The sequence below is a fragment of the Ambystoma mexicanum genome, chromosome 4q, assembly GCF_040938575.1.
Source record: "Ambystoma mexicanum isolate Mex_15411 chromosome 4q, UKY_AmexF1_1, whole genome shotgun sequence".
NCBI lineage: Eukaryota > Metazoa > Chordata > Amphibia > Caudata > Ambystomatidae > Ambystoma > Ambystoma mexicanum.
The window spans coordinates 73,134,722-73,148,308 of record NC_090928.1 but is presented as its reverse complement, the minus strand read 5'-3'; positions in this window follow the sequence as shown (position 1 = coordinate 73,148,308).

The following is a 13,587-nucleotide window of genomic DNA, read 5'->3' as shown; positions in this document are numbered from 1 at the left end:
CAGTCGATTGAAGGTTGCAATATAAGTCAGCAGATCCTGGCTCCCGTGGCGAAGGGACAAAGGTTTGTTGTCTAGAGATTGCCCGTGGTGGTGTCAGGCGAAGAGTTTTTCCAGCTCTCGCTGAAACCCATCAAAATCTTGTAACAGCGGATAATTTTGACTAATGAACGGTACCGACCAGTCTGCAGCACTCCCACTAAGGTAGGATAATACAAAGGCCACACGTGATTGAACTGTGGGAAACGCCCCAGGTCTACACAGAAAGTGGAGGCGACATTGGTTCATGAAGGTAGCGTATCGCCGGGTGTCACCCGCAAACCGTTCCGGAGGAGCCAGTGGCACGGCCCCAGGGAGGTTGATCTGAACCGGATTGCTTGCAGTGGCTGTGGTGGGCTGACTAATTCCAGGTAACGGAGCTTGTCCGGCATATGACTGGAGAAGTTGCCTCCCGAGGTCATCTGTCCTCTCCTTGGGCACAATTAGCTCCCTTCGCAACGCATTAGTTTCCTGCCACGCAGAATGGACCTCCGCGCGCAACTGCCCCAACAGCTGGGCTAACTGGTCTGTTTCTGAAGTTTCCATGCTAGGCGCCCAGGTGGATATTTTAGTTATGGGCTTCGCGTTCTGTAACGCTCACCTTGCTTCCACGGGGACGCCTCACGACAAGCCGGTGGGCTCTTCGGGACCTCGCTACCCTTCTTGGAGTTTGGGCTGTCGAGGATTGGCTCTGGAAGATAGGAGGTGAAGTTTTACTGCTGTTCCCTCCGTGGCAGTCCACCGCCCGAGTTCCCTTGCAGTTTCCCCAGGGGACGTTTCTCACCTTGCGTTCTATAAGGGTGCGCTCTCCGTCCTGCCGTGCTGGGCAGGGGCACGTCGTTGATGGCTTCGTACCGCTGAGTTACTTCAGTGCCGAGGGCCGGAGTCCAGACCAGCTGCGACTCCTCCTTTTCAGGTAAGTCTTATTTGGTGAAAACAACGTCTTAGTTTGGCTTTGCACTAGTAACCTTCTCGCTTCTTCGTGCACGTGCTAAGAGATGCAATGGAGGCCGGAGCTGAGTTCGAGAAGGTAAGATGGTACGCCAAGCGGCGCAGATAGCGTCCTTGCAAATGGCTAATCTGTGCTATTGTTTGTCCTTCAGGTTGAGGAGATCCGAAGAGAAATGGTTCCCAGGAATCCTTGGAGACAAAAAATGTCTTGAAGATGATGGAAGAGGATGATGAGCATTGGGTGACTCAATCGCCGAAGGCCCCTGCAGAGCAGGTGAGGAGGGTGGTGGTTCTTGCCTTGCACAACTTCGATACCCAGAGGATGCTGCCGAGGAGGTAAGGATGGCGATGGTTCTTGTCTTGGACCACTTTGATTCCCAAAGGGTGCTGCCGAGCAGGTAAGGATGGCGATGGCTCTTGCCTTGGGCGGCTTCGAGTGCCCGAGATGCTGCAGAGCAGGTAAGGACGGCGTTGGCACATGAGGTCAGGATGCAGAGCAGGACCCGGTGAACGTCACGCTGCAAAAGCAGAATAACGCGAAGCACGTGCTGCTGATCGGGCGTGGTTTAAATAGCCAGGTGTTATCACAGGTGCCTTTGGGGCGGGCCCTGCCCTAGATGCTAGACCGCTGAATGCAGTTCCCCAGTATCCCACTCCTGCTTCCCCTATCCATGGGCTCGCAAGGATGGTTCGGGGTGACAACCATTTACACAAGGGCATTGGACTTTCGTCATATCTGTGGCCTGTCTCCTGCTGTACTACTTGTGTTAACACACCTATTGGGGATTATGGATGTTTTCTCCATGGCATGTCTGCAATCAATTTTGGTGAGTACATTATTGTACTGTCCATCTATTGATGTTTATTGGGATGTATGTTCATTTCTTGCCTATATACGTGCTTGATGCACTTCATGCTGTAGACGGTAGCCTGCGCTTTAGCTGTCAAAGTCACACTGATGGTGGGGGGGGGTCGGGTGGTGACAATGTGAAGTTGGTACGTGTTGAGTACAGCCCTCGGGATTGTGGCAAAGGAGGATGCATTAGGAATATGACCTAAGAGGCACAACTCACGGTCCAGTCCTCACCTGAGATGTCCGCCTATACTACTACTACACTCTGTTCTGTTTGGACGGCACGTTGTGTCTGTCTTCTCTCTGCGACTTTTTTTTTATAACACATTTTATTGGTTTTTAAACATACATACAGTACACCAACAAATCCCCCCCCCACACTCCCTCCCCACAACGCCCGGGTTGGTTCATCACTCCATTCCTGTCTTGCCGCTCTGCGCTTTACTTTCGGGATCTGCATTTCTCACCATGTCCCGTTTAGTGGTTGTGTCCTTCTCTCCCTCTACGACTTTGATGCTGCCTCCCGATGCAGTTTTCCCACTGGACTACAGCTCTTTTATTTGTTTTCCGCACTCTGGTGCCTTTAGTCCCTTTTCTTATTCCTGCTACTGCCCTTGTTGCAGATCTGTCTGCCCGTCTCTTACTCTGCCTCGGTTTGCCTCAGTACACTTCTGTTCAACTGCATCTCTCTGTCGCTCCTCCTGTCTTTCATCTATTACAACCATGCTTTTATGATGACTGCTGGCTTTTACCAATGCTAGTCAACTGTTGTGGCTCTTAACTTGCTGTCAGCTATTTCCGGCTATCTTGCATTCTCTGTGCCTTTCCGGACTTGTGCTGTCTCTGCCTTCCTTTCTTCATGTTATCAAGGATTGATTGTGTTTCTTTTCAACCATCCAGTTGTGCCAGCCTCCTTGGTTATTTTCTACTCAAGTTCCAGCTCTACCTGTCAGGGTACAGAACCTGGGGTTGTGTGGGAGGAAGTCAGATGTAGGTCTCAGACATGGCCCAGTCACAAGCATCATGAAGACAACCATACAGAAAACTTTCCTGCCTTAATAAAGGCTTTTATGCCCTTTCTCCAGGAAAAGAAACCTAACGACTACCTTTCCCAGCAGACACCGGGCCAAGAACTACAAAACCCTTGCCATGTTGGGTGGACACACGTGCACATGAGTGTGCGAGCTATAGCACGGGGCTTGAGCTCAGACGTCCGACAGAAGAAGATGTGTTTCCAGGAGCTCCGAGCAAGGTGAGCAGATGAGGGGCCACGGCCCAGCCGACCTTCCTCCAGGCGCCTTACACATGCAAGCTAAGTAGCACCAGTGCTGGGATGCTTAGCCAGGCTTTAGGGAAGATGCACACAGTACAGCTAAGCCGCGCTGAGGGTCAAATGCCAAGAAGCTTTCAAAGTTGTCAGGGGCACACGCAGGGGGCGTTGCCCATATCCTGGAGTCCACTCTGCTCCATAGAAGCTAAGTTATTAGCGCAGTAGCGTTCCTAGCCACAAACTGATACAGTGCAGGGGGGGGGCACCCAGCGACACACAAACCTTGAGTACAGTGCATATCATTAGCATATGGAAATTGCCACATGCGCTACCTATAGGAATCCGCATCTTGTACTGAAGTAGCACATCGCCACACGCGTCTAGCAGCTCACCCAAGGCCCATTCTATAATGTGTGTTTCTTAACACATGGTCTTCCATTTACCACGGGGCCACGTGCGGCTGCCTTACCACATTAACAATGTATGAACCATCACGGGGACAAGCAAAAGTATACGAACAAAGCAGCAGACAAGAGTGCTTGTTTGGGGAGGAGTCACAAAGTTCGAGGCATGAATGGTGTTTGGTGTGTGTGACATACCTGTGCGACACATGCTCTTTTTGCAGCATTGAACTGCTCCTGTTACCGGACCTTAGAGTGCGCAGGCAGGAGGCCAGCACTCACCCCAGAGATAAGTCTCTCTTTGGCTCGCATTTGAGCCATTTTGTACAATGTGCTTGAAGTACATGGTTTCTCTGATTGAGTATGAGTAATTGTCAATAGTTGTATTTTGTATTTTCACTACTTTCCCTTGCCCATCCACCTCCCCTCTCCTGACCCTCTTTCTGGTTATCCTAAATACCAATGCCTATCCAACCAACGGATCCCTAACCCTCTTTCCCCGCTGGGGTCTCGGAGGCCTGTCTAAGTTTTACCTTGCAGGCACCCAGACCGCAGAGGGGGTGGTTGGTTCATGCTACTCCTGCAACTGGAGACCAGAGCTGTGACACTACCCATCAGTTGTTGCATCCTCATTGATTGTTGTGTACTGAAATTGCTCCCCATCCTGTTGAACCATTGTTCAACCGTGCTACCTTGGTAGTTATTCTATCAGTCTGCTTGGACATGGCTTGACCATATTCAGCGACTTCAAGTCATCTACTGGAGACTCTTCAAGGTTTTTTTTGTGGCTACAGGCTTTTTCCCAGGTTTGGGGGTTTGGCTCCTTGGAGTTCTCGGCAATTTAGTATTTTTACCAGTCAAGGTGGCCTCTGAGGGGGCTGGACCCTATTTACACGAAAGGTGGAACAAGGAAACCAATGGGTAGGGGGATCCTGAAGCCAGGTAGACTAGAAGGAAGAAGCCAACGGACCCCAGACACAGTTCTTCTGAAGGTCATGGTGATGAGTAAATGAGGGAGGGCCTTTTGTTGTCCGACAGTACCCTTGGGCTACAGTGTTTGGGCACTCTCTGACATTGTCATTGTGGGGTACTATGTACATGATGTGTTCTGCTGGTCAATGGCTGTTCCTGTGTTGTTTTTACTTTTCAAGTGTCAAGGGATTGTTGAGGTCTGACATACTGAGGTGTACACATGACCAATGTTCACATGTGATGTGTACAGACACTGACTGTCACTTAATTTCACATGCATGTATTGAGTGCATGTCTCTACTGACACACACACTTACATAATGTTCCACCACACATACAACCACCCTTCCATGCCTACACAGGCACACGGATTGCCTTATCTGGCATGCTGTGTCCCTGCAGCGCATGATCACTTACCATTTGGGGATTGTGTACATGCGTCAATAGGTTACTTTTGTTATTTGTCCTTTTTATATGATGCTCAAGGTGTATCCCCAGCACAATGGCTGCTCACTGTGTTGTGTGCTGAGCAGTGTGTTGCAGGAGACACACACAGCACACGGGTTAGGGATTTGCGGATTTGGCTTGGCCAATGTGCATGCCAACAGGCATTCTGTCTTTTGTTGATGGTACGGCTGGTGGCATGCATTTGTGCATGACTTTGTATGTGTGGGAGGTTGTTGGTCAGTCATTTCATCTGATTCCATGTCAGGTATGATTGTGTCAGGCATCTTTCCATTTATCACATGTCACTTCGTATCTAATTGGTCATGTGTTGTGCTTTTGGTTTGCTCTTTTGCTGTTGCATGCCATGTCATGGTGTGGCGGACAAGGGTGATGTGGGTTGGGAGGATTTGGGTGACATACCAGTGATTGTCATGGCCTGTTTGGTTTTGCAGGGGGGTGGTAGGATATACACCTTGCATGGGTTTCTTTTGGTCACACAGGATTGGTTATGTTTAAGTAGCTAGGGATGCACACAGTGGCAACATTCTCAGGGAGGTAAGGTGTGACAGTTGACTGTCTCTTTGTCATCATCGATTGTCACCTGGTATGTGCTAGGCCTGTGACACCCCTCCCATCGGCAGTACCTGTGCCTGTGGTTGGGGATGTGGGGGCACCACCATGTCCACCGGTACGCCCTGCCGTGTTGCAACGTTGTACAGGACACATGCTGCCACAAAGATCCTGCACACTACTGGGGGTGCATATAGTAGCTGCCCACCAGAGCAGTCAAGGGAGCGGAAGCGTGACTTCAGCACTCCGAATGTGCGCTCCACTATGCCCCTGGTTGCAATATGGGCAGCGTTGTATCTTACATGGGGTGGTGTGGTGGGGTTCCATATTGGCGTCATCATGTGGTTGCTCAGAGGGTAGGCACTGTCCCCCGGGGAGGTGAGGGTGGTTTTCATTAGTTGGGTTTGTGTGTTTGTCTGTGTGTAACATGCATGCATGTGCACAGACATTTGTACTCACCAATGAGCCATGTGTCCCCATGCTTCCCAGCTTCCAGGTCCCGGCTCAGGGCGGACATTCTGTATATGAAACTGTCATGGGTAGACCCAGAATAGTTTGCATAGACAGAGGTGATGATTCCATGGGCATCGCATACAACCTGTACGTTGATAGAATGCCAGTGCTTGCGGTTTCAATAGATGTGCCCATTGGACCTAGGTGGACGTAGGGCCACATGGGTGCAATCTATGGCACCGAGCACTTTGAGGAAGTGTGCCACCCTGTAAATGTCCTGGACCATGGCCTGCCTTTCTGCGGGTGTTCTGGGCATGTATATGTGCCTGCCATCTGAGGGGCGCGCAGTCATGATTGCCGACACCTGGTGTAGGACATTGAGCACCTTTTCCAAGGGGCTCAGTGTTGGGAGCACAAGGTGGGTGATGTGAGGTCATCCTCCCACTCAGTGATGCGAGAAATGGGACATTCATCGTAGCTGTATATACGTGTTTGTTGTTTGCATGCACTTTTATATTGCGCTAGGACGCTTCCGCCTGCCTTCTTGTGGCAGATGTGTTTACGCCTGTGCGTGTCTTTTGGCGTGCACGGGTTTCCCGTATTCGAATCCATGAATAAGTGTTGTTCGCGCACGTGTGGGTGTTCCGTCTATTTCCTAGCAGTACTTCCCCAATTACACCTTCATTTTCACACGTTGTTCCCCATTCTGCGTGTTCCGCCCCCTTTTTGGTGTGTGCGCTACACGTTGTGCGCTTTCGCTGTGCGCGTCGCGCATGGCGTTCGGGATGTTGAAGTGATGTGTACGCGTGTGTGCGCCACCCACGGATTTGGCGCACATCCCGAGGAAAGCACATGCAGGGCCTTCCATGAATCGCACGCGTGCGCATGCTTTTTCAGGCTTGCGCCACAAATTTCGGCGCACATTTGTTCAATGAATTGTCCCCTATATGTCATGAATCAACATTTGAACAATATAAAACAATGTTTTGTCATCCAGTTCATCAATTTACATACCGTAAAAACATATTCCTGATAAATGAATTCCGATAAGAGCAAGATAACCATGCTTTCCACAATGAAGAAGGAAACTCTTTTTGATTATTAGTCATCGAATTCATTATCAAACTATTGACATGTTTTTAATTCTCGCTATTTTGTAATACATTTGTTAATTTGTAATATTCTGTTAGTGCTAATAATAATAATAGATATGTATGTATTGCTTCATGCTAGATTCCTCCAGCTTCTAAACTCGCGAATAATAGGTCTTATTGTTGGCCCACGGTACTTAATTTATCATCCAGAGGTGGATGTATAGTTGAGTCAACCATGCCAAGGGCAGACCTGATTCATTAAAATACATGAAAAGTGGAAAAACTGCACCATCATCCCTGTTCTACCCTACCCACCAATGGAAGATGATTGAGCAGCACAGAGAGAAATAACAACAGTGTCTCACACCCCGCCTCCTGAAAAGGACTCAGTAATATTCCAGAAAGACCCAAGACTGACCTTTTCCCACGACAACCACCAGGAATGCATACACAACCCCACAGTAGGAGGAATGCCAACCAGGCACTGTCCTGGGGCTGCAAAAGAGGGACGAATTTAAGGTTAAATGAATGGCAAATCAGCCCTTCGTTCTCCACCTCTTTAAAGAACTGTGGCCTGCACCTATGGAAGGTTGTAGTGTAGCAGATACACATATGCACACGATACTCGAAGTGGGAATGCGAGTCCTGGCAGAGCGCGGACACATGCAAAGGGTTCTGGTTGTTGCAGGATAAAGTCATGAGAAGTGGATTCCATTTCACGTCCGAGACAAGGGGGTGTACTGGGAGCAGGAGTTCCTTGTGATGGGAATTCAAGTCCAAAAACAAAAGTCTTAGCTCCCAAAACAAAGACCCAAATCCAGTCCAAAGAACACAGCCAGACTCCAGAAAAGCCAGAAAGGGAAAGCAGTGACCAAATCCAAAAATCACATGACCAGCAGGAGTACTAAAGGGGGAAAGTTGAGATCAGGTTATTTATTTATTTTGTTTTAATGTGATGCAGTTTTATACACAACTTTACACATAAGGAAAATACCATTAATCACAAGTTTCTCAGTTTAACTTTCCATATATAATATTGAAGCACAAGCATAAAACCACATTCAATTTAAAAGCATATCAATGAAAAAGAAAAGAGAGATAAACAATAAATAGTTCAATATTAAGATATTAGGGTAATAAAAAAATATTAGACATGATGGATGGACGTAGTAGAACCGAGAGACAACGTTGAAACAACCTAAAGGATCATCAATATAATAACTTGAAAAGTGCATATCTGATGGTAGTCTCCACAAATGGTCAACCCAATGACAATCCTTTCATTTGTAATGAGCAAACATTGACCATGGCTACCAGTCATTTGGTCGACAACCAAATGGTGGAAATCCAAATGGTCGAATTTCTTTTTTCATTTTGTTTACATTTTTTTTTTGGGGGGGGGGATTCCCCCCCCCAACCCCCTGTTTCAATATATATATATTTTTTTAACCAAACAAAAAAAAATATATAAATAAATAAATAAAAAATTCGACCATTTTTTTTCGACCATTTGGTTTCGACCAAATGGTCATTCGATCTTTTTTTTTCAACCAAATGAGCGGACACCATTGACCATCACTTAGTTACATTAATTATTATTAATTATCGTTCCTTCGGCCAAGTGTTAACTCCGAATTCATAATTTTATCAGCGTCATTCCAGACTCTGAGGAGTGACATTTGTAACTTAGCAATGAGAGTGTTGACACACTGGTGTCAAAAGTCCTTTTCTGTGATGTAGTCAATATTATGCACATATATCCCATAGTTACTTATAGAACTAGTGGTCATAGTAGAGCAGCACGTATATATCTCGCTGTTTCTGGTATAGATCGATGGTTGCACAGCCTACAGTATCTGTCTACTTTAGGTATGGATCTTTCAGGTCCTAAAAGTCATCAAAGTAGGAAGGCGATTAATTCGTAATAATAAAATAAATCGTCTAAGATGTTCGATTGACAGAGGTTCAGATACTTTTGTGCATTTTTATGGGTTAACAGGACATATGACACAAACTGATAGCTTTTTAGACTTGCTAAGTGTGAGTAACTCTTCTGCCAATCCCATAGTTTTAGTCGTTTATACATATGGTATTTTATACACTCGAAATCCTCACCCCAAGGAGGTGTCCAGCTCTTTGACTCGAACAGGCTATCCATTTCTGTTACTAGCCTGGATTGCATACCACCGATCAGGGCCTCCTTTAGGGATTTAAGTAGTGCGGTAGTGTCCTTTTCCCCAGGACAGTCACTTTTAACGATGAGATTCCCAATTCTAATCGGAGGATAGCCATGGGGGTGCATTGTGGGAGACCCAACAGCTTCCTCCAAAATTTCCCTTCTATGACCTGTAGCCACTCGAGGTTCATAGTGATCAGTGATTCCAGGCCATATGTTATCATGGGTCCAAGAAATTGCACGTATAGATGACATGCTCCCCAGATGGAGTAGCCGCTCTGATTTTGCGTGAACTTATAAATCATAGCAGTTAGTTGTGCTGCTTTCACCTTGCGATGTTGGATACATTGCTCGTAATTGCCTTTGCTTTCGAATTCCACTCCCAAATATTTATAAGAATGCGAATACCTAATTTCTACTGATTCCAAAAGCATATGTGGACGTGCAACCCTCCCAGCGGTGAACAGTATGAGTTCAGTTTTACCGTGATTTATGACCAATTCATGTACTTTAACATATTGCCAGAGTTGTGTTGCCGACCTTAATAGGCCACTAAATGTGTGGTCAAAAAGCACAATATCATCCGCATATGCCATGATTACACACTTTGAGGTGCCAATGCTAGGTGGGCAATTGTGAATGCCCAATATAAATTCTGGGATATCTGAAAGAAAGATGTTGTAGAGCAGGGGGGCCGTTGTACACTTGAACAGAGGTGTTAGTATGGAGGAGTTTCATGTAATATATTAATTCCTCAGGGCAGTTCATAATGCGCAATTTGTGCCATAACTTTTCCCTGTTTACTAGATCAAAAGCTGATCTGAAATCGATGTATAATGCATATAATGGGGTGCTATTAGATTTCAGGGCATTGCTGCTTAAGAAGTCCATTATTATCAGATTGTGGGACGTAGAGTACCCAGTTATGAAGCCGCTCTGGAAACAGTCCAGGATCCCGGCACTGTCTGTCAATGCTTGAAGTTCTTTTAGTAAAAAGGAGTCAAACATTTTCCCAGTGCAGTCAAGCATGGACAGCAAGCGATAATTTCCTGGGTCTGATTCATTTCCCTTTTTATAGTAGGAACTAATATAGCAGTTTGCCATGTTGCTGGAATTCTGCCGTCTCTTAATACTTTATCAATTAATATCTTCATTAGACTTACCCAGAATTTAGGATTGCCTTTCATAACCATGTTAGATAGCCCATTAGGCCCTGGAGCCCTAGAGGATTTCAATTTGCTGATATTAACTAGCAGTTCCTCACTAGAGACTACAAACAGACGAATGGGCTGGATTCCCTTTTTACTTTCCCCCTTCTGATTGGTATCCGGCCCATTCCTATCTTCCAGAAACTAGTCCACTCTGATGCCCCAATTGGGTTGATCAGGGGTTTCTTCCGGTTTCCCCGGGCTTCCCCCAAAAGTGCCCATATTTTACGGGTGTTTTTGGTGCATAGGGTATGGACCGTATTCTGCCATCATTCCAGCTTTTTCTTCCCCTTCCATGTTTTAATCCATTGCCTATATTTGTTTTTAAGAGCCCTGATGTTACTATGGATTGAAGTCAAAAACCAGCATTTCGCTCTTATTTCACGAATTCCCCTTCTCAGTTTGCTCTTCGCATCTCTAATTTGTTTGTGATAGATCTCATCCTTAGTCTGATCCTTTACGACTAGAGGGACACGAGTAGTAGCATATTTACCAACAAATACAGTGATCCACCCTTCAATTTCTTCAAGGGTCATTGAGTTGAATATCTCTGCATTTCTCTCATCCAAGTCACTAATTGCATTCAAAGCCTTGCTGATGTTCCTATCTGACCATTGTATCTGGTTAGCTGCCTGGTTCACCAGTATCTCACCTGTGTTTATAATCCTAGGAGATTGATTGATTGGACCTAAATTCATAATCAGTGGTTCGTGATCACTGTGGGGATTTTTAAATATTGTCATATCCCTGAACCTTGAGGCAACATTACCACTAATGAATATATAATCAGGTGTGCTCCAGGTAGAGCCATTGCTCCAGGTGCTCTTACCAGGCCTATCGCCTAAGGTCCGGCTGTTGATAATCTCAAGCTCCCACCCCTCAAAAAAGTTCTGCCAGCAATCACCCTCCATATCATCAATGTTATGTTCCATAATACAGTGAGGGTGAAGTAACGGGTTGTTTGCCGTCCCTTTTCGCCCTTTGATATGACAGTTAAAATCCCCTGCCACAATAACAGAATGGTTGTTTATATCCTGCAACCATTCTCCTAAAAGGTCATGTAGTCTTTCCCGTATCAGTTCTCTATGCCTAGCCCCAGGGGGGTTATAGATGTTCACCAATAGCAAATTATCATCCTCCAGGTTCCCCGGAAGCTTAATTTCCACAGCACTCACAAAGTCTTCAAAGGTGGTTATAAGCTTCCTTCTGACCAGTGAGTTAGCAACACCAGTTATTAAGCCACCAGAGGGGCGGCCACGCATCTCCTTATTAGCAGGCGAGTGGTAAAGAATATACCCATCAATTGCAATGGGTGAGGTTAGCCAGGTCTCCTGAATTAGTATGAAGGTAGGATTAATGATGACAGGCAGCAAACCTTCGTTGGTTAATAAGTGCTTGGAGCCCTGAGTGTTCCACAATATTAACGAACAATCTCAGGGCTTCTGTAACAGGAGAGAATCAGCTAGCCATTTTAGAGTCTCTTGGATGTCACTCATTTGTACCTTCTTCCCTCCAGATGGCATAGGTTTGCTATTGTTTTTAGGTTGAGATTGGTTGGTGACTCTCTTAGGTAAATTGATGTCTTCTGCTTCTTGGTCCACGTCTACTTCTAAGTCAACTTGCAGCAAGCTATTTGTATAGTCCCGTATCAGTTGCGCTGTGGCCAGGACTCTGCAGTGTAGTGCTGTTACGTTGGGATTACGGCTTCTAAGCGGCCCAACAAATAAAAAGTCTTCAGACAGGATCACTCGCAGCTGTGGTATGAGATGTAGCTATACTATGACCTCTGATCTTGTTAGCCATTTATCCCTCTTCTTTGGTTCATATTTTTTATAATGCATATTGCACTTTCCTGAGCCTTAGTTTTCCTCTGTGATATGGCCCTGTCTACCTCTGATGACGCGGCAACCTGGACCCTTGGTATATTTCTTCTACGGGGGGGTGGAGTATTTATCTCCCTCGATGTCTTCATGCGTAGTATTGAGTGTTGAGTCTGTATCATTACTGCTCGTTACTGACGTCTCATTCTGCTTTTCAGATAGAATCCAGCTGGTCAGGGTCCCAGGGCCATTTGCCTGGTGTTTCTTTGTTTTACAGGCTCTTTTCCTTGTTTTTTTTTATTTAGATGGAAGGGGGGTAGCTGTAGCTTCTGGGATTATTTCAGCACTCCCTACCTTGGTTGCTGCACTTTTTGCTTTACGTCTCTGTTTTTTTGAAAGGAGTATTACTGAGTTTTTTTCTGGGTCCAGGTTAATTTCTTCCTGCAAAATGATCCCCTCTTGCTCTTTTACAGGTACTGGTTCAGAGTGATCACCGGGGATATAGGTGGTCCTAGGATCCGGGAGTCCTAGCTGTAATACAGTATTTACATGAATTCTTCCGCATAGATTCAGCAATATTTTCAGGGCAAACTGCATAGAGGCCATAGAGGACTGTAGCTCTGCGATTGCTCCTAAATTAGAACATTGTGTCTCATTCGACCTAGATTCTTCAATAGGCCTTCAATCTTCGATGTCAATTAGAAGATTAGGAGACTCAGATAGATCTAATACAGAATTATTGTCAATATCCTCGTAGTTCGTGGTTTCCAGTGGGGTGTTGTTATTTTGAGTAGGCATTGTGGTATCAATTGTTTGAGCACTCCCTTCAGTCGCTGGAGTGATTTTTTGAAAAAGGGCAGGTATTGTCCCCTTCTCCACCTGTCCTTTTTTAATTGATTGCCTCCCTGTTCACTTTTGATGATGCGGTGTCCCTTGCTTTTTTACTCTTCCCAAGGTTGTAGCTTGACTTGCTGGCTTTACCCTTTGGTGGCATGTCCACCCAATATTTAGATATTCTGCAAATGTGTCAGCCACACTAATAGATACTAATTTGTGTCATACTATAGTGTAGTGATATTCTTATTGCAGCAGTGACAGTTCGTGATTTATTTGTTAAGGTTGAGGGCAACGCGTATTGGGATCAAAGAGGTCTAGCCTCTGCAGTCTCCCTCGCAATTGCCACAACAATCCAGCCGTTGTCGCTATTTAGGTCCCAGTTGGATCCTATCAATACGAACGTGAACGCTCTTTCAGGCAGCTCTTACTCGCTGCCGCTGCTCGTCATAGATGAAACTTAGTGCTTAAATGCTGCTTAACTCGCAGCGCTTGCCGTAGC